Below are 26,515 nucleotides of genomic sequence, written 5' to 3' on the forward strand. Positions count from 1 at the left end.
TAGTAGGATGGTGTATACTGATGCACTATAATAACAGATATAGTATTCTCATTGAATAGTTATACTAATTCTGTAAAATATAATTTGTAGTATACTTGAAATGTCTCGCAGTTCATGCACCAAACTCATCTCAGTGGCATACGTAATCACCGAAGCGATGAGCTGGGGTGTCATCCAGAAGGGATACTCAGTGGCATACGTAATCACCGAAGCGATGAGCTGGGGTGTCATCCAGAAGGGACACTTAGCGGCATACGTAATCACCAATGCGATGAGCTGGGGTGTCATCCATAAGGGATACTCAGCGGCATACGTAATCACTGAAGCGATGAGCTGGGGTGTCATCCAGAAGGGATACTCAGTGGCATACGTAATCACCGAAGCGATGAGCTGGGGTGTCATCCAGAAGGGATACTCAGTAGCATACGTAATCACCGAAGCGATGAGCTGGGGTGTCATCCAGAAGGGATACTCAGTAGCATACGTAATCACCGAAGCGATGAGCTGGGGTGTCATCCAGAAGGGATACTCAGCGGCATACACATTACCGAAGTGATGAGCTGGGGTGTCATCCAGAAGGGATACTCAGCGGCATACGTAATCACCGAAGCGATAAGCTGGGGTATCATCCAGAAGGGATACACAGCGGCATACGTATTACCGAAGTGATGAGCTGGGGTGTCATCCAGAAGGGATACTCAGCGGCATACGTAATCACCGATGTGATAAGCTGGAGTGTCATCCAGAAGGGATACTCAGCGGCATACGTAATAATCACCTAAGCGATGAGTTGGGGTGTCATCCAGAAGGAATACTCAGCGGCATACGGATTGTAAGCACCTTTTTTTTTTTAAAAAAGCCCCCTCTTGGTTTCTTTCTAAAAGGTCTCTATATACCTTCACTACAGGAGTGTAGCGAAGGTGCAGTTTCACAGGGCCCTGAAACCTTAGGGGGCCCATAAGGTGTGTTTCTTTTATGAAACCAGTACTATAAATAAAGCATTATAGTTGGGAGGCCATGTTACTTTTTGGGGGGGTCCAGCAGCTTCAAGTTACATCTCTACTTATGCATTTGGCTGAAACATATTCGCCTCGACTCCACTAAACATATGAACATTTGTTCGGCTGACTTTCATGAGTTTTGCATGGCGGGAGGGAGATAAGCCTCAGCTAGATAAATCTGGCGGCAACTTATCTCCGGGGAAGCCAAAAGTATAAGACGCTGAAATTTAGCATAGCTAATCATTCTCCCACCCCTCCCCCCAATACCCTCGTCAGGGGAGAGTTGTCTGGCCGTATCAAAATCAGTAGGTTCAACAGGTAAACTCTAATGTCCTTCGAGTACTTATGCCTTATTGTTCATAGTAGAGCTGTGGCATTGGAGTCAGAATCTGTTTTGGGTGGAGTTACAGCTAGTCAGTTCCTACCAACTCTCAGACAAAGGAGAAATAAAAAAAACTTTTCTTGAGGGGTGAAGTTTTTTGTTTACCATATGGGTAAAACATTTCGAAGGGAAGCTGCCCATTGACACGCAACGATTATCGCTCAAAATTTGTTCAAACGATGGCATATGAGCGATAATCTTTGCGTGTAAACGCTTCCATCGTTCACTCTTCGGCTGAATGATGATTTTAAGGTGAGAGAAATAGAAGGGACCGCACGTTGTGTTCTGCATTGGAGTCAGAGATAACATAGTATTCTGCCAACAGCCCATGCCAGAACAATGGAGCTGTGTGCAGAGCTCAGACCACATGCTGGGCTCTGCAAACAGCTCCTGGATGCCCTTTTACATGCAAATGAAGATGATTAAGTATCCATTAAGTAATGATTAAGTGTTAAGGCAAAATGATTGCTAAAACTGTCAAATCTTTCAATCGTCTGAAAGATTGTCTTTGCGTGTAAATGGGCCTTAAGAAAATTTTTAAAAAGTTGTCTCCATCCTATCCCTGCTACCAAGCTCCAGTTTCAACACTTCCCTTTTTCCACACCAGGGTTGCTCCACTTCCTCTTTTTTTTCTATTCTATATTGGATTCCTACCAACTCGGACTCCACATAAAAATATTAAAGCAACCCTCCGATTCCAGGGCAAAATTTATCCGGGGGGAGTTTATATAACCCGCAGTTGTTTTTCTCTGCTGGTTCCAGGTCCTGTTTTTGACCGACACAACCTTCAGACTACCTAATGCCCACAGTGCTTTGGTAGCATTACCAATGCATTAGACCTGCTCTCTGATTGGCCAGAGCTGCTCATGTGATCAGCACTGGCCAAGCAGACAGCAGTGCACAGTATGCATTAGGTAGTTAGAAAATTGCAGAGGCCATCTTGGATGGCGGGAAACATAGCCAAGAACCGATCGATCAGAGGGTTGACGGAGCAGAACAACTATAAGTAATATATCTTCTTCTCCTTCCGGTCCAAAAGTTTTCTCCAGAAACCGAAGGGTTGATTTAAATAATACGTAATATAGATTAAAAGAGACTATCAGCTCCTAGGAGACCCTAACACATTGTGTCCGGTGTTGTCCCTCTCATACCTATTCTCCGTTTCCCGGCTGTCTGACTGTAGAGCCGCCATTCGTTGTACGGAGCGGACTACTTATACACACGCTCATAATAAAGAGGACTAGTCTTGTCATAAGGAGTGGGCACATAAATAGTCCTCTGTGTACAAGCAGAAGTGGCTTTACGAACAGACGGCAGGGGAATTGCGAAGAAGGTAATTATGGGAGTGACACCCCTGAACTCCGCCACCCCAGCTCTTATGAGTCTAATAACTTTAGTTTATAGGGCTCATAGGAGCCGACAGTTTCTTTAAACTTGCTGTGACCATTTCACTACAGTAAATTTATTACTAATTATTATATATGAGCCATTTATGATGAAGGCGTAGCGTGTGGAAAAACAGAGGAGTCAGAGTCGAAGCCGGAAATTTGGCTTACCAACTCCACAGCCTTGGTTCATACCCACTTAACACCCATGGTAAATTGGAAATATCTAGTCTCTTAGGAATGGCACAGTAAGCCCTACACACCAAGAAAGCCAACAAATTCACCTGTAGGGGGAAAATAAATAAAACCGACCCCCTTCTACATATAGGTGGGTGTAGCATTACTTTTAATAGGTGCAACATTCTCCTACTAGAGTTCCGCTTTATAGAGACCTTCCTGCCCAACCGAGTACGAGGCGGTCGTTTTATGTTCCCCTGGCCTGAAAGAATTGTTATTCGCACTGTTTTTCAATCCATTAGAATCACTTTCGCACGCAGCCCTTACTCCCACTGAAATTGGGCTTACAAAAAGCATTTTGCTAATTGTAAAAAAACCAAATGGGAAAAAGCATTAACAAAAGGAGAAAAAGTCTAACGGCCATCAGGATGGCTATAAAGAAAAATTAATGGCGCATATGAAGGAATTATGCCCACTAAATACCAGTTCAGAAACTCTTCTAGAAAAATGGCCAGGCTTATATTGCCAGTTTTGCAAATTTTTTTGCACTCAACATCTCTATATAGTGGGCAACAGAACACACGGCATCAGGGAAGTCTCGGCTCATAATCAGTCAGCAGCCACGTAATACCGGTCCTTGTCGGGATTAATAATGGTAATAATAACTCTAATAATCATAATAAAAGTATTACAAGCTCTAGAACATAAGAGTTGTTGCAGAAATGACAAGCTAATCTTCATTTATTCCATCTGTGCCAGCTGCTGCACAAGAAGCATCCAGTCCGTCTGTAAGGATATGTTCACACGGCGGGGTTTGCAGCGGCAAACCTGTATCCCATTACTTATAATGGGAAGCCGCCCCGTGGTCAGGACTTTGGCGTGTATTTTTTTAATGCACGCGTATATAAAAACTGTGCGGAGGAGGAAAAGAAGTGATGTGTCACTTCTTGATGCAGCTTCTGCGCCAAATTCACATCAGTAAGCCCATTGAAGAGAGCCAAACCTGCATGCGGATTGCCGGCCTGCAAGTGCATCAATGTGAATTTTTACAGTGGATTTTAAGGTGGAAGCCGCGCAGAAAAATCCAAAGCTTATTACACCCGTGTGAATGTAGCTTAAGGCTACATTCACATGAAAGCGAAATTTGCGCGAATGTGAACTCCGTTCTTTTGAATGGAGTCATACACATGAGCAATGTCCTCCCTAATAGAGATGCTGCGAGGTAAGAAATCGCTGCATGTCCTATTTTTTTGTGTCCGTAGGAACGCATCGCCCATTGCTTTCAATGGGACAGTCAAACACATTGCAAGCTGTGTGACGCACACACAAGTGTGATGTGATGTTTCCCATTGAAAAGAATGGGGAACACTTGGCGATCCTCTGACGCACATGAAACAAGCGCCGGAGGACCAGAACTTCCCAGAAGCTGTCTCGTTCACACGCTACCGACAAGCCGCGCAGAATTCAAATCCGTGACATGTCACTTGCATCGCCGTTTCCGCTGCAGGCTCTCTTCTCTCTATGGGGAGAGATTTCCACAGCGTAATACAGGCGGAAAAGCCGCTTCAAACCCATGCCAAACGGCGTGGGTTTTGAGGCAAGCCTTTCCGCTGCAAACATCTCGCTGAAGATACTCAGCGAGATTTCTGCGGGATTTCTGTCCCGTGGAAACCCAGCTTTATGGTCTGTAGCTTTTTGAGGTGAGTATAGACTATGGAAGGTGAATGGCTGCGTTGAGATGTAGTTGATCATGTGATGCTGTGCTGATGCATTATGGGAATGATATGAAAGCAACAGCAAGATGGTGACTGATAAGCATCAGACAGGAGGCTGCACTGCATGGAAGTGACTGCAATATACATAGAAGACATCAAGAGAATAACAAGCAGTCAAGTGAGGGCTGCGGGATGGTAAAATGTGTTTTCATGGAGTGGCCCTTTAGGGGTATGGTCACACATTGCGGAAATGCTGCAGGTCCGATTTTGCTAAACATTTCATCCACACGCTGCAAAACAATTCTGCGGCGTAAACTGACCTGCGGCTGTTATATCTGCAGCATGTCGAGTTACGCTGCAGATTTACAACCAGGAGATGAAATTTGCATCAACGGGTAACACTTGCAAAATTCTAATACAGATGTGCACCTAAATCCATAGTGCATCTCCCACAGTTAAAACTCCACAACAAGTGAATATACCTTAAAGCTGTGCACACTTAAAGGGATTTTCTGGTTTAGAAAACCCAGCACCATCCAGAGCTCAGCAAATCCATGTATTATACAGTCTACTGATTTCAATGGATGTGATGCTGTCGTTACCCTGCGGAGGCGCTGCAAAAATACCAAACACCCACTTCCAAGTTCCACACAGATTACGGCTAAATTTTTTGGGGAAAGCAGTGAAAAATCCTACAATCAACATTATTTTCAGAAGCCCTTTTATAAGCCACATAGTAGATCCATTGTAGGGTTTAGTGCATCTATTGACCACCCATTGATGGCATGTTTTGTAACCTCCTAATGCGGCTTTCCCCTACTGATCACAGCTGATCTTGGGGGATCCCAACTGCAGAGCCCAAGTATGAACTAGTTGGTGGGAAATGAATTAGTGTACAGCCAACACCAATGGAAGTGGTACAGTGAATCCCCGCTAATAGTTACTCATGAACTAGTTTATGTCCTTGTCAAGATAAAGGAATGATCAGGAGTTTCAAATTGCACTCCATCTGACTAGATAGAGCATTTTTAAAGGTCATAACCATTCCACTAATGTGCTTAATAGTGCAGCAAGAAGGTGTTACCATCAGGAACTGCCTAGCCCTGACGCAGCAAAGAACAAAGCACTTCTTAGATACTAAATCCAGCCAGTCCATTATCGAATGCACCAACAAGGCTCATAAGGATACAAGGCAAGGAACAAAGTCAATCCGGTGGGGATAAATCGACACAAATGGAAGGATGAATGTGAAATATCAATAATCTTTCCCAGAAAATTAATGTAAATTGTTCAATTACATTATAATCATGGAAAAGCCTTCAAGACAATGTATGGCCGGGCTCACATGACTATGTACTTGCCGCCAATCCCCGTGCACTATCTTGGCATGTATTTGTGTGTAGTATGCACCAAGATAGAACGTGCCGAGATTTATTTTTGCATGCGTAATACATGTGCAAAAAAAAAAAGCAGGTGTGAGTGGCCCAAGACAAATCAATGGGCTATTGGTGTCACGTGTGGTGCGCAGGAGAATTGCACGCATGATGCGTAATGGCAATACGCCCATGTGAGACGAACTTTAGGCTAATTGCAGACGGGCAAGTGCTATATCAGGCAGTGAAACTTGACGTCGGCACCACTGAAATCAATGGAAGAAGATCACAAAACAGCCTGCGGTGCTGAAGAAATCCCCCTATAGTGAGGAGAGGAGGGAGGAGCTACAGGGAATCTCCTAGAGATCTCCCCATGTTTGGAGAGAAAGGCGGTGGGGCTAGAGGGCTTTCCCAGGGCTTCTACAAGAACGGAGGGGGTTCTCATAGTGATTCCTCTCTAGCCAAGACGGGGGTGGGGCTAGAGGGATCCACCCTCTACCCCTGCCACCTCTCGGCTAGAGAGGAATCACTATGAGAACCCCCTCTCTCGGGGAAGCCCTGGGGAGCCGCCCTCTAGCCGTGCCCCTCTCTCTCCAAATATGGGGAGATCTCTGGGAGATTCGCAGTAGCTCCGCCTCTCTCTCCTTACTATAGGGGATTCCTTCAATGATGCAAGGCTATTTTCATGTGAAATCGCCCCGCATCCAAGGCCTTTTAGAAGCATTGCAAGGGCAATATTGGCCCATGTATGATAGCCCGATATCGCTCTCGCCAGTGTGCAGGAGCCCTAAGACACATCAAAATCAAAGAGTAAATTTCACAAACAACATTCCTGGGACGAAACTTCAAGAATTCAATCGGCATACGTTTATGTGCAACCTAATTAATGCTTTGCAGTAAAGCCGGTCACCTCAATATAATTCAAAAGGAAAAAGTTTGGCACTGTGTTAAGGTGCTTTTAGACGGAACGATCATTCAAAAACTCATTCAAAAAAGTGAAAGTGAATGATAATCGTTTCGTCTAAATGCCATTGAACCACCAAACGACGAACAAGAATTGTTCATTTTTCACTCATCGTTCATTTTATACAGACACAAAAAACATCATTGGATCGTTCGCTTATCATTTGGTTTATACAGCGCTCGTTCAGTCACTGAATGTGAGAGGCTGGCTGCGGGCAGGATTGGGAGTCCGGCACTGTACAGATCGAGGCAGGTGAAGTTGGATTCTAAGCTTTAGACGAGGTGAGGTCAAGGCGGTCAGCAGACAAGAAGACGTGGGGGTCTAATATCCAAGCTGGGTCCACGCCAAGCAGAACAAAAAGCATAGGAGAGTACAGGAAACCACTAGACCTTATTACTAAGGCCCGGAGCAATGTAAAAGGGTCCCTAAGCACTGGCTGAAGTCAGAAGTATTAATCATGCTCTGCCTTTTGGGCATGTTCACATGTTGCGGAATTGGTGTGGATTTTCCACCAAAATAAGCGCCAGGTTCCAAATCAAAATCTGCACCATTGGTATGGAGTTTTATATGGATCGGCAGCAGATTTCACCCCATCAATTGAAAGCGTAAAATCTGCTGTGGAGTCACACCAAAATCTGTTGTGTGAGGTCAATGTATGACACAGACAGATGGACACGATGCCGGTCAGCAGTAGTCGGGTACTGGAGGGTATGAGTCTGCGAAACATAGCATTAATCCATTGTAGAGTCTACTCTAATCCATGATTCACATCTTCTGGATTCCATTTGCCTAACACATACAGCATAGCGCAGTCATCCACCATACCAGCGATGTAAGACTATCGCCACAACTATGTGGTCTAGCTATTCCTCATACTCTTACGAAAGAGGACAGTACAATTGTCTTTATATATTAAAGGGGAGCTCCACTTTTGGAAATCTCTGTAGCCCACCACGAAATGCAATAATCTGGCTCTTGATCATTGAGTTCTAGTTCTTCTTGAGGGACATAACAAAGGCTGCCTTCATGCTGGTGTTATACGGTATATGTCTATCATTGCCTACCACTAATGGGAATAGAGCGTTCTAGCCATGGTGGAACAGTCACAACCTTTTTCCATCTGTTCTGATTTTTGGTGAACTATGACCTACCGGGCAATGGATCTTATGAATGCCAGAGAGAAAGCAGCCGAATTATGTACCTCAGTTAGGATTCCAAAAAGTTAGGTTTATATCAAGTTCATCAGCTGTCTAGGTATTTGCATGCTTCCAGCTGTGCTATCAAGTGTGAAAATATATAATCATGCCAAGGAATTTACATGTTAGCTGAAGTTAAGGCAATTTCATACCGTTAAGTAACTAATCACAGACTCAAAAGGTTAGCTGGTTCGATGTTGGGGTTATGCATCGTCCAAAACAATAATTGCATTGACCTAAAGTCATTATACACTGAGCAATCGCTACATTAGGAACACCTACTCAATAGCGGGTTGGCCGATGACAGCTTTCAGACGTCAAGAAATAGATTCCACAAGGTGGTGAATATCCTCCATACTCTACTTGACCCATGCCCAAAGTTCAATCGGGTTATAGTTTGGGGGCAAAGGAAATGTGGAAAATTGTTGTAAACTTACAACCACTTCCTACTGATCCGAGCTCGCAGACAAGGAGCGTTCTCCTGTTGAAAGATGGCAGTATGGTCGGGGAAGGCTTCCTTAAGATATGGGTGCAGATGGCTAACAAGTCCCTTTAGCGTTCACCATTCCGGGATTGTGGTATGATGACCAACGGTCCTAGGCCATGCCAGGAAAATACTTCCCAGACCATGACACCGCCACCACCAGCCTGTTGAACCCCAATGGCGCACTCATGTGATACAGCTTCATGCTGTTTACACCTGATTCCATCTCAACTGTCCGCATGGTTCAGGAGGAAACAGGACTTGTCATTCCAGACGACCGTCTGCCATGCATCCAAGGTCTATTGACACTATTCCTGGGCTTATGCGAGGCATTGTTAGCAATGAAGGCACAGGGTCACCATTGTCAGTCTTCAGCTACTGAACCTCAGCCACGGACGACAAGCGGTAATACGCTGGCATATCAATCAATTGATTTAGTCGTATTGCGCACATCTGCGGGCAGGAATTGTGGATTCCGCAAGCGTAAGAAAAATTGCAGCATACAATATTTTACCGTGGATTCCGCGCATATGGGCTCCACTGATCTCTATGGATGCGTTCGATCCGCAGTGCATGCGCAATTAACATTGCTTATAGACGCAGATTTGTTCTCATGTTGCTAGTAGACCAGAGACAAACGGATTAAAGAAAGCAGGAATTTGTGCGCAGACAATGCAGGACAGTCTGGGGAGCAACGCATACATCCAAATTGTCTGCAACCTCCGCTTATTCATCTGGGCTCTTCCTCCACAAGAAAGTGTTTGTTTAGGTGGTTGATACTACTTCCAAAATAAGTAGTATCAAACCAGCCAAGCCAAGAGAGCAGAATCCTGTCCTGAAGGCTCTCAGAACATCTCACCACAACAGCACAAGAGAATGTCACCTGGACGATAGAAGGATGTATCCAAGGGGGTCTGGGCAACTTTCTATCATTCCCTGCTTGCGATCTCTCTTCCGTGCGGACGATTCGCTGTCCACATAGAAACCCGCACACATATGCGACCATTCGCAATGCATTACTGCGGTCATTCACGAGTCTTCCACTCACGGATATCCACACACATATTCTGACCCGCTCATGTCTGTCTGGCCTAAGGGTTCAAGAGTTTATAATTAGAGATGAGCGAGTATACTCGCTAAGGCACATTACTCGAGCGAGTAGTGCCTTAGCCGAGTATCTCCCCGCTAAAGATTCGGGGGCCGGCGCGGGTGACAGGTGAGTTGCGGCGGGGAGCAGGGGGGAGAGAGGGAGAGAGAGATCTCCCCTCCGTTCCTCCCCGCTCTCCCCCACCGCTCCCCGCCCCCCGAATCTTTAGAGACGAGCGGGGAGATACTCGGCTAAGGCACTACTCGCTCGAGTAATGTGCCTTAGCGAGTATACTCGCTCATCTCTACTTATAATCTATGCACGATATACTTGTAGACAAAGAGGAGTGTAAACCCCATTTATATATAAACTAACGAGAGGCAATGCATTTTCTACACAATGGTGGTGATTAATAATGGCGGTGATTAACAATAGCTGCCAATGTTCTAGACATGTAGTGCTATGCATACACCGCAGGCACCCGAAAGTACTTGTGTGAGTAAGCCATTAGTGAAACAGGTGAGATAGTGATCATACACGCTCCAGTTCAGCTGGAAAAAAATCAAGTAGAATTAAGTCTTAACTTCCCCAAAACAGCAATGTATGAACCCAAAATACTGAAAATCGTCATCCGTCTGCTGATAAAGGTAGAGATGTAATCTCGAGTGTCAAACTTTCCCATTGAGCAAAACACAACATGTAAATGGAAGAGTCGCATCACTTTGGGGAAGCCGCAGCTGAGGATTACAGAGTGTTTCCCAAACCTTGCATCACATCACACTTGCGTGCATGTCGTGCGATGCGTTGCCGTCCCCACTGAAAACAATTCAGTTCGAAGGAATGCCTAAAGATAGGACACGCTGCGATTTTGCATGCGCATCGGCCTATTTTGCTGTATTTTTTGCACCCGCAAGGCATGTTCATTTATGTGTGGCAAACAGACGCGCCGATTTAAATTTCTAATTAGTCTAATTAGCTTCAGATGTGTTCTTTTTCCTGCGCAATTACGCAGTGTTTCACGCATCTTCTAGCGTATTGCGCACATTTGCACATCCCCATTGACTTTAATGCAGACTTTCGGTGTACAAATGCACTGGAAAATATAGCATGCTGGGTTTTTTCTTTGCTCACCCGAAATACGCAGGGAAGAATACGCACATGTGAAACAACCCATCGAAATCAATACATATACCTGCGTATTGTGCGCGCACATTTTGCAAATATACTGCCCAGTGTACTTTTTTTTCCGCTGAGGAGACACTTGGATGAATCCCTACACAATGACAACTCGGGGTCCGGAGATATTAACTTCTGGCACTTTACTCTGGTGTAGCGTATGTGAGGCTACGGTTAGGCCGGCTGCACACAGGCGGATTTGCATCGCGGAATCTGGAGCAGGCGTCCGCCTCCGGATTCTGCTGCAAAATCCGCCCATAGCATGCCATGTTAAAAGTGATTCTTCATGCCCATGAGCGGAAATCAATTGCAAAGGAAAGATCGGAGCACGTATTTTTGCGCGGATTCCGTGCGGACGGCTTATATTGAAGTCAATGGAAGCTGTCCGATCTGCGGCCCTTCTGCAATCGACATTGCAGGAAGGTCAGCTGGAAAAGCAGGAGTTTATTAAAAAAAAATCTGTACTGCGCATGTCCTACCGCTAGCCGTGCGGGCCATCCGCAGTACAGATGGAGATTGAAGAAAGCAGGTATGCGCGGACACCGCTGCTGCCAGGGACGTATTCCGCTGCGGGATGCTCGAACGTGGGTATGTGGCCTTATAGGCGTTCCACAGAAGGTCTGCTGTCTCAGGAAGCATAAGGTCGGGTCACACAGGTGTAACTGCATTGCGTATTTTGCGCGTAATACGCAGTGAATAGGGTCGATGAAAGTACATTCACACTTGCGTATGTTCATTGCGTATAATACCGCAGCATGTTATATTTTACTGTGTATTACGCGCAATAGTGCGTACAAAACGCTGCACCTACGCAATTACATTGCTTATATGCGGCGTGTATGCGCAACAACTCTCGTGTGAACCCAATTTAAGGTGGCGTTCACAAATGGCACTTTTATTGTGTTTTTTAATTGCAGTTTTCCCACAATTATAAACCTCAGGCCATTTTTTATTGTGGTTTTTAGTAGCTGCAATTAAAAAGCGCAACAAAAAAGCCACGTGTGAACACAGCCGTAGAAGAAAGCAAAACTAATGCTAAAAGGGACACTCATGTCCATGTAAACGCCACAAGGCGATGTCGGCACAAAGTCACATACACAAGCAAACAAAGAAAAAACGTAGAATGATGGAAAAAAACAGCACCAGGCAAAATTGGATTATTAGATAAAACAAATGCTTAATTGGTTCTAAAAGTCCCATATATGCAAGGAATGGCTTCGCTCTCAATATGTTCTTTTATGTCCTTTGTCTCCGAAGAGTATTTAGATTTTAGGACAGAGACAGTTTACATCTAATAGACAAAACTAAGTGACCAATTTATATCTCGGAATCCATTACAGGGAATAATGAAAATCTTGCAGCTGTTACAGGAATTAATTAGCGCAAGTACAAAGTAACTCTGCACGGAGGTAAACGACAACTTCCACTCTACAACCATCGGCCCAATAAGACGGCTGCTTTGTAAGTAACGGAGTTGTCAAGTTTCACTTTGTTTTCAGACTTTACAATTCCATGAAACTTTTATAATGCATTTTTTTTTGCAGTCAAGAACTGAAGTAAGATGGCAGTCGTCCTACAGAATCTCTACAGACGGCACTTGTACAGCACATGGGATGCCAGTGACTACTGGGTTCCCACACGGCGTATTCCCGGCGGAAATTTCATGATTTGGCCGCAGCGAAAAACCGCGAGATTTCCGCCGGGAAAGTGCTGCTTCAAAACCCGCTGCACTTAGCCGCGGGGTTTGAAGCGGCTTTGCCGCAAGCTTTTCTGTTGCAGCCTGCGCTCCCGTAGAAGAGAGCGCGGCCGCAGCGGAAAAAAGAAAGAATGGACATGCTGTGGCCGGCGAATCTGCGCCGCAACGCTGGCTTCTGCCGGCTTTGCCGTCTCGTGTGGACGAGAAATCTCGTCCACATGGCTGGCTAATCCCGAGATTAGCAGCCACAGGTGGATTTGCGGTGGCGAAATGAATTTCCGCGGCAAATCCGCTTTGTGTGAGCCCAAGACTGCGGTATTTTCAATAACATGACAAAGTAAATGGAGATCTCTGGGTGCTGAATGTCGCTTCCTTTGTTTTGTGCGTTTTTAATGGCAACATGGAATGGAGAAGAGAAGCCAAGCTCCTAAGGAGGCACCTGTGCTTACTAGTGGCGTTCAACAACTCTGAACTCCTGCTTGGAAGCAGCGTTCCCGCTGTTTTTGTAACGGTATGTGGGCATCCTATACGCCCTCTTATCTCAATGCTATGTTCAGCTTTGAGGAAAAATGTTTGATTTAATGTGCATCTTAAAAGTGCATCTAAAATAACAAGAAGCAAATAATCTTGATTTAAAAAAAAAAAAAAAATCTACGTATTCTGCCTGCAGCTCCTATACTAATTTATGTATTTTCATGTTTACGGACAACCTTGCGGAGACCGATCCTGCGGTCACATGCTACTTCTTTCATCTGTCTTATTTTTAGCCGCGATCATGGCATAAAAACATGCAGTATAGGAGCTTCAGACACACTCGTGTATTTTGGGGCCATGGGTCTGCGTAATTCCATGGACAGCACATGACCCCTTTACCGTGTATGGGGGTGTACTGACCTGAAAACCTCTTTAAGGCTGCCTGCACACAGGCGTCAAAAATTGCGCGAGATTTGTGCGTTGCGGACAAATATGAACCCCATTCTATTGAATGGGACTGTGCACATGAGCGATGTTTTCCCGTATGGCACCGCGATACGATGCAGGAAACGCAGCAGCATGTCCTATCTTGCCGCAGTGCCCATTGTTTTCAGGTGCGCACGATGCAATGGAGAAAACAATGGGAGAGACTCTGCGATCCTCCACAGTTGCAGCGGGGGATTCCCTTCTTCCCCGGTGTGATGTTTTGGCTATTTGACATGAAAACGCCTCCCATCCTCGGGGGATTCACATGGTGGGGAGCGCAATATGACAGCCTAACAGTTGGCGCTACAAACTCTTATTGTAACTCAACAAATTGTGATAAATGCAGCTTTTTGGTAACTTTCTCTTCTGTTTTTTCTTGAACTACACTTTGACCTTTGGTGTCATTAGATTTGTGACATCCTCACCACCGCAGTAAAACCAGAACATTTGACTTTGATAAATTGAGTGACCTGTCAGACCAGGTCAACGTTCCTATGTTAACCCCTTAACGACCGCCGACACGCCTTTTGACGGCCTGTGGCGTCGGAGTATGTATGGAGGGGGATTGTGCGGCGAACACAGCCTAACAGCAAAGAGCGGCAGTGTGGGAGCGTGGAGGATGTGGAGCCTATGTTATATACTCCTACAAGGCACGCTCACTGCTCCCTGACTGTATCTGCCCTCTTGTTATCATCATGGATATACCATAACTGGTGTTGGCACTCTGGTCATCATTATGGAGGTACCCTGACTGTACTGGCACTGTGGCGGTCATTATGGAGGTACCCTGACTAGGAAGTGATCTGTGGGCGAACGAGGACTGCAGAACGCCCGGTGGAGCTCCGGACACAAGCGGGAGGACCCAGACCGCGCCTGCTAGGTAAGTATTCCTTTTTTTTCTGGTAATGCAGCTAGGGAAATGGATCACATTGCATGAAAATCACTAGTTCCTGAGGTGCGATGCGATAAACAAGATGGCTCCATGGGGAAACGTGCGCTACAAAAAAATTACAAATTGCTCAAATATTGAGCATGCTGCAATTTTTTTTTTTCTTGCAACATAGCATCAGAAAAAAAATTGCGAATGTGAAGGAACCCATAGGAAAGCATGGTCTTCACATGAATGCGATTTGTAGCACGGTCGCATCGTGAGAAAATCACGCAAATTTGTCGTCCGTGTGAAAGCAGCCTGCTGTATTGAAAAACTTTAAAAAGATTTTTGGCAGAGTTTAACTTTTATGGGGTTCAAAAAGTGATAAAATTCTGTTAACTTTATTCCGTGCCTTAGTGTGATTGCGGAAATACTAAATTTCAATATTTTTTTTTTCTTTGTTATACTACTTTAAAAAAAACAACCAAAAAAACTTTTTGGAAAATAAAAAAAATTGCTTTCTGCCATCCATCGTTTTAGGAGAACAGAAAAAAGCAGTCAGCGACTCTTTTCTGTCCTCTTAAAATGACTGAAACAAACGGAAATTATGTCAAACAGAGCCTAAGCTGGTCTCCATTTGACTCATTAAAGCCTATAAATCTGCCAGGGACCCGTCTAAATGTCATTTACAGCAACTCAGATAGACCCCTAGCAGAAACGAAAACACTGTGAAAGATCCCCAAGACGGAAGACCAGCAGTGCGAAGTTATTCATCAAAACCAATTGTAAATATGTATTATTTCATAAAATGCAACAAAAAGTTCTACAAAGTTGTCCGCATGTAACACAAATGGTACGGCAATAAAAATTCAGATTTTTTTTTTTGGTATGGGTAGCCATTTTTTTTTTTTTCATTTTAGGACCCCCCCCCCCCCCCCCCCGATGTTTGGTATTTCATTTATTTCTTACATTTTTGTCCCCCTGAATCTGCAACGCCCAGAACCTTTTTTTCTGAGAGTCAGCGACATCTGACAAAAGAGGAAAGAACTACCATATAAAGGTAAATCATTAGAATATTGGAGCTGCTGTACGTTTATTCACATAAAGGACACCTGATGTATAATGAAGCTGTATGTGTAGTGACCTCCCAAACCTGCAGCAGAGATAGCAGAAACCAATTCCCCTCCATCCATAAACAAACATGGAGAGTATCTGTCACATCGTGATAGTATGTGCTCCTGGGTCTTGTTGCACTGTGTGCTTCCAGAAGCGCATCGCTGCACGTGCGGGCTGTTTTGGCTGGCTGATTGTGTGATTGCTCTATCCAGTCAATCGCCTGGAGTCTGTGCACATATATATCAGCCTCTCTTGCTAGAGGGGGCTGATCATAATACTTACCATCTCCCTGCAGAACCCTGGTGATTGTATGCATGCATATATATATATATTGTATGTATATGTGCATGCATGCATGCTTTTCTGTTTGATGTCCCATCAGTCTGGAGGTGAGAGGACGTCTGAACCCGTTCCGCCCTTAGCTAAGAGGACGCCTGAACGTCTTCGGTCCTTAGCTGAGAGGACGCCTCAGCCCCTTCTGTCCTTAGCAAAGAGGACGCCTCAGCCTCTTCTGTCCTTAGCAGAGAGGACACTTGAACCTATTTCGTTCTTAGCTGAGAGGACACTTGAGGCCCTTCTGTCCTTAGCTGAGAGGACACCTGAGGCCCTTCAGTCCTTGGCTGAGAGGACACCTGAGGACCTTCCCTCCTTACCTGAGAGGACACCTGAGGCCCTTCCGTCCTCAGCTGAGAGGACCCCTGAGGCCCTTCCGTCCTTAGCTGAGAGGACCCCTGAGGCCCTTCCGTCCTTAGCTGAGAGGACGCCTGAGGCCCTTCCGTCCTTAGCCGAGAGGACGCCTGAAACCCTTCTGTCCTTAGCTAAGAGGTCGCCTGGTTTTCTCCTCCATGTGTAGGTGTGCGGACGCCTGGTCTGAACTATGCCCTGTCTGTGATTTGCTGTGTCTGAAATTGATCTGACTCTGGTGTTTCCTGCCTCTTTCCCCAATCCTACCTAGGGCAAGTCAGGTTTACTTTAGGTTCCTATGTGGGGCCATCTGTGTCGGGACAAATGCCCCGCTTTTAGGCATGATTCTCTGACTTCTATAGTATATGGTCAGACTTCCCCCTTTCCATGGAATCATAGAATGGTAGAGTTTGAAGGGACTTCCAGGGTCATCTGGTCCAACCCCCTGCTCAGTGCAGGATTCACTAAGTAATCCTAGACAGATGTCTGTCCAGCCTTAGTTTGAAGACTTCCATTGTAGGGGAACTCACCACCTCCCGCGGTAACCTGTTCCACTCATTGATCACCCTCACTGGCAGAAAGTTTTCTAATATCTAATCTGTGTCCACTCCCTTTCAGTTTCTTCCCATTGCTTCTTATCTTTCCTTGTACAAAGGAGAATAGGGCTGATCCCTCTGCACTGTGACAGCCCTTCAGATATTTTTAGACAGCTATTAAGTCTCCTCTTAGCCTTCTTTTTTGCAAGCTACATATTTGGAGATCCTCTAATCGTTCCTCATAGGACATGATTTGCAGACCGCTCACCATCTTGGTTACTCTGAACTTGCTCCAGTTGGTCTGTCTTTTTTTAATGGGGTGCCCTGAACTGGACACAGTATTCCAGATGAGGTCTGACTAAGGAAGAGTAGAGGGGGATAATGACCTCTAGAATCTATGCGTCTCTAAATGCATCCCAGAATTGTGTTTGCCTTTTTGGCTGCTGCATCACATTCTTGACTCATGTTCAGTCTATGATCTATTAGTATACCCAAGTCTTTTTCACATGTGCTGCTGCCTAGCCTAATGCCTCCTATTCTGTATGTGCTTTTTTCATTTTTCTTGCATAAATGTAGGACTTTGCATTTTTCCTTGTTAAAAACCATGACTGTTAGACACCACACACTTTTCTAGATCTTTTTGAATACTCTCTCTCTCTTCTCTAGTGTTACCTATCCCTTCTAGCTTTGTGTCGTCGGCAAATTCAATCAGTTTTCCTCTATTCCCTCTGCAGATCATTTATAGATATATTGAACAACACTGGGCCTTGGACAGAGCCTTGTGGTACCCCACTTGATACATTCTTCCCTTAATTTGTTTCACATTCGGTCTGTTTGGTCATCGCTGTGTCCGGTCTTGAGTGTATATTCTTCCCTTTAGCTATAAATATATTTCAAAGGGGTAGGTCGTGTTCGCACGCCAGCACAAACGTAATAATATTCTATAATGCCATATGTGAATAAGGTTTGTGTTGATCTCTTAAAAAGTCCTGGAGTGAAGAAACTGCATCTACAGAAAGGCATGGTAGAATTAAAACGTCCAAAGACTGAGTACAAGAATGGTGGAAAGTTTCAAGAATAAAACTTAGCAGGAAAGACCTAAAGAAATTAATTTGTAGCTTGGAGGAAAGAAGGTAGAGGGAGGACATGATGGAAACCTTTATATATGTTACAGAAGAAAAGGGAGAGGGGGACATGATGGAAACCTTTATATATGTTACAGGAGGAAAGAAGGGAGAGGGGGACATGATGAAAACCTTTATTTAGGTTACAGGTAAAAAAAAGGTAGAGGGGGACATGATGGAAACCTTTATATATGTTAAAGGAGAAGAGGAGGGACATGATGGAAAAAACCTTTATATATGTTACAGGAAGAGAGAAGGGAGATGGGGGATATGATGGAAACCTTTATATATGCTACAGGAGGAGAGAAGGGAGATGGGGGACATGATGGGAATCTTTATATATGTTACAGGAGGAGAGAATGGAGATGGGGGATATGATGGAAACCATTATATAAGTTACAGGAGGAAAGAAGGGGGAGGGAGGACACGATGGAAAACCTTAATTTATGTTACAAGAAGAGAGAAGGGAGGGGAGTAATATGATGGAAACCTTTATATATGTTACAGGAGGAAAGAAGGGAGAGGGATGACATGATGGAAACCTTTATATATGTTACAGGAGGAGAGAAGGGAGAGGGGGGCATGATGGGAATCTTTATATATGTTACAGGAGGAGAGAAGGGAGGGGGGGGCATGATGGAAACCTTTATATGTGTTACAGGAGGAGAGGGAGGACATGATGGAAACCTTTATACATATTACAGAAGAAAAGGGAGAGGGGGACATGATGGAAACCTTTATATATGTTACAGGAGGAGAGAAGGGAGGGGGGGGCATGATGGAAACCTTTATATGTGTTACAGGAGGAGAGGGAGGACATGATGGATACCTTTATACATGTTACAGAAGAAAAGGGAGAGGGGGACATGATGGAAACCTTTATATATATTACAGGAGGAGAGTAGGGACATGATGGAAACCTTTATATATGTTACAGGAGGAGAGAAGGGAGAGGAGGACATGATGGAAACCTTTATATATGCTACAGGAGGAAAGAAGGGAGATCGGGGACATGATGGAAACCTTTATATATGTTACAGGAGCAGAGAAGGGAGCATGATGGATGGCTTTATATATGTTACAAGAAGAGAGAAGGAAGAGGGGGGCATGATGAAAACCTTTATATATGTTACAAGAAGAGAGAAGGAAGAGGGGGACATGATGGAAACCTTTATATATGTTACAGGAGGAGAGAAGGGAGCATGATGGAAACCTTTATATATGTTACAGGAGGAGAGAAGGGAGCATGATGGATGGCTTCATATAAGTTACAGGAGCGAAGAGTTTTTATTAGTAAGCTAAACACTGAGATGTTTTTGGGGGGAAGTCAGAAGCAACGTCAGAGAATATTACGTTACTGAAAAAGTAGCAGATGCTTGAAACAAACGTCCAGCAGACGTGGTTGGAAAATCAGCAGTAAGTGAATTGAAGCCAGGGACAAGTATAGATCTATCCTAAGGCAATGCTATAGGGATAGACTAGATGGACCATGTATGTGGTCTTTTTCTGCTATCCATTTTCTGTGTTTCTATGTTTGTTTACCTGGTTAATTTATGAATATTAAACTGTTTACTAGAATCCCGACATACCTTTAATTTTTAATGCCCCATGAACTGAGAATGAAGTAAATGTTCGCTATCATTAATAGATTTTTGAACTACAGTAGAATTATTTATGTAAAGAAAAGCATTCCAAAATAGAAAGAAGTTCCTGCGACAACTATCAATCATTTACTTCTTTGCAGTAGGAGTTTTGTTGTACAAAATGTCACTCACATGGGAAACTAAATACAAAAAAATACCCTCCACGTGCAGATTTGTTGAAGTGTATCCTGTCTCGTTTATAAAACTTTCATTTGTAATACTAGCTATCGTACAGATTCGCCGGTGTCATGTTATGCCCCCCCCCCCATGGGTCATCAAGAGGGTCGGCACTACAACAAGAACAGCTGATGAAAACAGCTGCCTCCCTCAAGACGGGTCCTCGGATAAATGTGACGAGTCATCCGACCTAGCGTATAGCCCCGAGGTGTAGGGCACGTTCCACCAATGGAATATTTAACACTTTGGGAAAAACGTTATAAACTGTCCGAGTAGAAAGGGCAGCCGGGGAACATGTGGATAATTATTTATGCATGATGCCGCAGTTCTGACTTCTATTTCAGGCACTGATCCTTTTTGCATAGGGAAAATAAACATGACTGGTGAAAGTGATACAGACCCTCATCAGGGCCCCATACTAGACATCCCCAATGTCCAGATATACTCTCCCCTGACAAAGCATTACTTGCATTCCTCATAATAGAGAGTCCCTAGATCTCATTTCACAGACTTTCCTTACACATCCTGTAATTCTGCAACTCGCTAAGAGTTTCTTAAACTCTTTTAATAAAAACAGATTTATGAAGCGGATACATGAAGGAATATATATTTTCTTGGGATATTAACATTTTTTTCAGTGTACATTAAGACGGGCATATGCGAGTTGCACCCGAGTTTCTCCGGCGCAGCTCGCATCGGACGAAGGGGCTTATTGACTATAATGGGTCTGTGTGCTGAGTGTGAAATACACGGATAGCATATACGCCTCTGTGAACGGGCCCTTACATTAGGTAACTTACATTAGTGATTTTAACACTTTCCACAAAGGGTCAGAGAAAAAATGTTAAGGGAAATGGGGTTCAAAATAATGGGGTTGATATTTGGGCATCTTGAAACGCACAAATCTCGTGCGATTTTGAACGCTCGTGTGAAGCCAGCCTTAGTGTTGTAACTAGAGATGAGCGAGTATACTCGCTAAGGCACATTACTCGAGCGAGTAGTGCCTTAGCAGAGTATCTCCCCGCTCGTCTCTAAAGGTTCGGGGGCCGGCGCGGGTGACAGGTGAGTTGCGGCAGGGAGCGAGGGGGGAGAGAGGGAGAGAGAGATCTCCCCTCTGTTCCTCCCCGCTCTCCCCCGCTGCTCCCCATCCCCGCCGGCCCCTGAATCTTTAGAGACGAGTGGGGAGATACTTGGCTAAGGCACTACTCGCTCGAGTAATGTGCCTTAGCGAGTATACTCGCTCATCTCTAGTTGTAACCTATATATATATAGGAGATTTTTATTAGTTGGGACTGAGTTTTTTCCTATAACAACTGTATGTAACGATCAGATAATCATTCATTTTGCTACAATAAGGCGATAAGCCTTTTATCTGTATGTCCAGACATGGGAATCACAAAAAAAACCATATATGCATTATTTCTAAAGGAATGCATTGTAAAAAGATGCTACAAATCTCCTTGGATCTCGCATTATGGAAATTGCGCAGCGTGCCAGATACATGTTGACGTCTCTGTTGAGAATAGAAGTAGGTGAGTCATGAACATATATTTAAAAGGAGCAGCCAAGCTACTTGGGGTCAGTCTTATCAGCGTGCCATAGGCTAAAAACGTGGTTGCAAGGGGAGTGGTGACGGCCGATTGTCAATTTATTCAGATTTCCATAAGGAATAACAGAAACGGTACAACGCAGAGGTCTAAGAAAAGATGCGCAAGAATTTTTATTTTATGCGGAAAACCATTTACTGAAAAATATCAGGAGAGCTGAAAGATCCTATTTAATGCAGGGTAATTGGAGAATTTTGGAATTTCCCTATGGTTGCCCATAGCAGCCTACAGGCTGATCTTTGCAGTAGTCTTTTCCCATCAGTGTAATTTCTAGAATATCCCAAGGATATACCATAAATTTAGTGATTGTGGGGTCTGACTGCTGGGACCCATAACGATATTTAGAACAGAGAGGCAACGGCCTAAACCTAAATTTGTTTAAATTTCAACTATTTTGGTGATGCGGTAAATACTGGAGATTTTCTGCATGGAAAGTCCGCAGTTCTGCTTGTTTGGCCATACCCTGAAGGAGTGTTTTCACTATGCAGTGGGATTTCATCGCAGGTGCCGAAAACATTACTGTAACTGAACCCAGGCGCGTAACTATAGAGGGTGCAGGGGATGCGGTTGCACCCGGGGCCAGGAGCCTTAGGGTGCCCATAAGGCCTCTCTTCTCCATACAGGGAGCCCAGTACTATAAGTAAAGCATTATAGTTGGGGTCCCTGTTACAAGTTTTGCATCGGGGCCCGGGAGCTTCAAGTTACGCCTCTGACTGAACCATTTACTGTAATTAGTGCAACAGACACCACTTTGGTGTCCATGCTAATGACAGTGAATGGTCCCTTTTGTGGTTTTGTCACACCACTTTAGTGTCAGGTTTTTTGGTTCATTTTGGTTATATTTGGAGTATAGAATAAAACAGTTTATAAATTTCTTTGGCACATACTTATTCTTCAGCGCTGTACATATTGTGTCTATTCACTGAAAAGGAAGCCAGTAATGCAACACCTGATAGGCTGCAGACCAGGCACAATCGCCACAGACCCTACTAGGGTCTGCAAGACCTGATAGCAGTCTATTATGTGTTGCATTACTGGCTTCCATTTCAGTGAATAATGTCCTTATTTTTTCTCGCACCTCTGTGATTTTTTTAAATTTTTTTCATATTGTGTCTTAGTAACATTTAACATGTTTTTGAAGTGTGGGAAGAAACCCACAGAAATATGGTGAGAACATAAAACCCTATGAAGATCTTATGTCCTTAGTGGGACTTGAACCCAGGCCCCCATGTAAGGCCACAATGCTGTCCACTGAGCCACCATGCTGCCTGACTACTGCATTATTCTATACTCCAAATATAATGGAAACAAACGTTAAGCCTGCCAAGCGGACACCTTAGTGATGTCCGTTTCATTAATGACAGTGACTGGTTCCATTCATTTCCATTTGAGGGTTCCGTCATAGTGCTGCTTTTAGCTAGAACCCCACAGATTAGGGCCCTTTTACACGGAACAATTATTTTCAGTTTCTCGCTGGATTGTGACCGATAATCATTCAGTTTAAACACTGCCAGTGACTGAACAATGAATGATAATTCGTTCGCTTATTGTTAGTTAGGCAGGCATAGAAATCTAGTGACGATCAGCCTATGAATGATTGCCTGTTTACTGTGAATGGAGGCGGGCGGTGGAAGCGATTCCTGCCTCCATTCAGGGAGCGATGATCATTGGGATATCGTTTGGGCACTTAAGCACCCAACAATTGTTCCGTCTAAAAGTACAGTGAATGAAAAATGCTGCGGGAATGCTCCCTAAGACACTAGCATATTCATCAATAGGGCCGGCTGTACACGGACGGGTCGGACTCCGCATGTGGGAGCCCGCGATGGAATTCGTGCCTTACCGACGTTCGCGTGTACCTCTGTCTTGTCGTCTTTATCTGTGCTGTGGATGGTTATGGTGAGCCAGTCGTGCGCAGTACACATTTTTAAAAAAATCATTATTCAGACGATGATAGTGTCAATTGCGGATGGGATGCGGGGTCGAACGGCTTCCACTGACTTCGATAGAAGCCATCCGTGCAGAATAGAGTTAAGCGATCATACTCTGCCGAGCTTGATGTTCATTCGAATATTAGCGTACTCGATGGTGCTCGTTACTCGAACGAGCATCAAATCGTGTTTGACCCCGCCCCCGTTTTTGGCTCCTCCCCACTGTGAAGTGCCTGTTTTGGCCCCTCCCCGCCGTGACGCAGCGTGCATCATTGGCAAATTTTTTTGTCTGGCAGACGGGGGGAGAGAGAAAGAGAGAGAGAGAACCAAGAAAAAAAAAAAAAGCTCGGCACCCGGCGTCCCACATACAAAAATGCTCCAGTCTCCCATTGTAGTCAATGGGGTTCGTTACTCGAGCAGAGCTCTCGAATTTCACGAAAAGCTCGACTCGAATAACGCGGACCCGAGCACTTGGGTGCTCGCTCATCTCTAGTGCAGAATCCACACTAAAATAGAATAGACTGCGATTTTTTTTACCTCCCCTCGCGGAAATTGCAATTGGTTTCCTCGAGTGTGCAGTGAGAAGAGCTTTTACATAGCATGTTAGGAACGGTATCTGCTGCGTATCCGCAGTGTGGACAACGACAGTGGATTTCACAATGCAGATCCGCTCGTGCGCAGCCGGCATAAGGGTGACTACCCACTACAGTTTTTTTTTCACTGCGAAATTCGCAGCTTTTTCTTTTTCTGCAGGGGTCTATGGGACTTGTAATGTTAAAATCACGATTTCGCTCCAAATTGCGATTTTGCACGATGGCGATTTTAACATTACAAGTCCCATAGACCCCTGCCGAAAAAAGAACGCTGCGAATTTCGCAGTGAAAAAAAGCTGTAGTGGGTAGTCACCCTTAGGGCGCCCACCCACTGGCGTTTGCGATTTTCGTGCGTGAAAAATGCAGCGTTTTCGTGGCGTTTTTTCTGCGTTTTCCGCAGCGTTTTTTGCCGCGTTTTCGCGGCTTTTCCATTAATTTCCATTGACTTTCATGGGTGCATTAGGAGAAAAATAAGGACACATATGCAACTGACAGTTCCTATGTTAAAAATCGCAACGCAACGCAAAAAAAAAACGCCAGTGGACAGGAGTACATGCAATTCTAATTGCTCTTGAGAAAAAACGCAAAACGCAAAGAAAAAAAAAATCGCCAGTGGGTGGGCGCCCTAAGGCTGCAGTCCCACGGGGCATAACTCCCACGGACATCTCGTGGAACGTCCGCAGCGAGACCGTATAGAAATTCAGCGAGATTCCTGCAGCAGAAAGGCAGCTTCAAAAGCTTTTGCGGCGGCTTCGCCTCCTGTATCCCGCTGCGACCATCTCTTCCCATGGAGAGTCCACAGTGGAAGTAGCATTACAATTGACATGCCGCAGCTTTGAATTCCGCACCGCATGTCAGTTTTTGCAAATCTCGTCCACTTTGCTGCTTAGGCTCGGGTTTAAGATTGCTGGCGGAATTTCCGTCTGGAAAGTCGGCACGGAAATTCCGCAGCAATTCCGCCCTGTGTAAACCCAGTGGTGCAAACTCCGGGAAAGAGACAAGTCCATTAGTATTGATGAAAGTAGTAAAGCACTGCCACAGTCTTTTATAGAGAGTGCTTCCACCATGTCATTACTCTTTAAAGTGTAACAGAATGAAACTGCTTGTGTTTTTTGGACCGGGATGAAACCAAACCCGCATACAAACTCAACAATGATACAATGTATCCCAGGGCTCCAACCTTGCAGAACAACAATGTCACCACAGTGCAGCCATATTTGTTTTACATGATGGCAGCTGTGGTTCCCGACAATGCTCTTCTCTTATTACGACCATAGGGATTTTGTTTTATAGAATTGTAGTACGTTCATATGTGCCAAAATAATGTTTATCTGTTTTTTTTCTCTTCTGTGTAAATTTCTGTCAACCTGTTATATCAGACGCCAAAGCCTTATTAATGCAATGCAAATGTGGGTCTTGTTCATTTCCCAGCGGTACGGTGTGAATTACATCACACGTCTCTATGACCTAGTTATAGACCCAGCAATTTTGCTATTAAGGTGATTTTACATGCATCACATCCTGTGACTTCCCTTTCATCAGGGACACATATGTTGCATCCTCTCACCAAAAAAACGCACGTTACGGTTAATATTCTGTATTCTTTGCTGGACATGTCTGTCTATTTGACATACGTGTGATTTCTTTGACACACATATCAGCGCAATTTCTTTTCTAATTAGTCCCTTTAAAACACCTAATCTTTTACTGCAACAGATGGAGAACTATACATAGAGCTGCCGCTCTTCCAGTTGTCATCTTAAAAGCGCAAACGAAAAACACCGGCTCATATTACCTGGAGAGAACAGGTTTCCCGGTAGTTATACGGCGCAGAGATTCCTTCTTACACTGCAGCGACAAATTAAACCCCTTTCGTATGTCAGTCCCCTTCCGGCATCTGCAGACATGGCTCAGGAGGAAGAAAGTGTCACATGGAAAGAATGGAGCCGTTGGATGGACAGTGTGTCATTGACACAGAAACCATGTTAAATACACAATTCTTAAGACAAACTTCCTCGAAATACGTCTGCTGCGTTAAATCATTAATTAGATTAATACAAAGACTGTCTTGTTGAGATCAGTCGCACCACTAACTGCTGAGCTTTCCAAACAGGAAACAAAAGGGTGCAGGTTCTGTCTGGTATAACTTCAAGCTCCACATCAACAAGCCAAGAGTATGGAGAGAGGCCAACATGTCGATGCACTTGAGACTTTTTTTTTTGACCAGGTCCCCCTCCATCATCACATTAGAAGGTTCATTACCGAAAAGTCTGGGCACGAATTGGTTAATTGCAACACAACAGGATGCAGACGGAGAATGTTCTAGATGTTTTTGGCTTGTACAGTAGCTGCAGTCATCAAGCAACACTTCTATCGAGCTACTCATTTCACAAGCACATGTCTGTAAATCACGTCTGTAAATCTTGTCTGCATGTGCACAGCGAGATCATTGTGCCGGCGAGTTTTCTGATAGGTCACGTAAATGGACACTTAGGAAAGTCGCCTAGATTTAATGTCAGAAAAAAAAAGAGGACTAGAGTAATGAACTCTGCTTTTGTTTATTGAAATGCACCCCGCAGCATTAATTTCATCTTAGAATATTGCATTCAAGGCTTAAAGTAATAAAAAAAAACAAAA

At 44.5% G+C, this 26,515-nt stretch overlaps 1 protein-coding gene across 8 annotated transcripts in view; it reads right to left on the reverse strand.

Annotated features, from left to right (window-relative positions):
- Nucleotides 1–26,515, reverse strand: part of PKNOX2 (PBX/knotted 1 homeobox 2) — a 395,914-nt gene that overhangs the window by 306,002 nt on the left and 63,397 nt on the right. The window contains exon 1 of one of the 8 annotated variants that reach the window (XM_066606639.1): nucleotides 25,674–25,734. The exons of the other annotated variants lie outside the window; for them this stretch is intronic. The gene's annotated coding sequence lies outside the window, so the exon portion shown is untranslated. Of the gene's footprint in view, nucleotides 1–25,673; nucleotides 25,735–26,515 lie in introns of those variants that run through there. 8 annotated transcript variants of the gene reach the window in all.

Source organism: Eleutherodactylus coqui, chromosome 6, assembly GCF_035609145.1.
Source record: "Eleutherodactylus coqui strain aEleCoq1 chromosome 6, aEleCoq1.hap1, whole genome shotgun sequence".
NCBI lineage: Eukaryota > Metazoa > Chordata > Amphibia > Anura > Eleutherodactylidae > Eleutherodactylus > Eleutherodactylus coqui.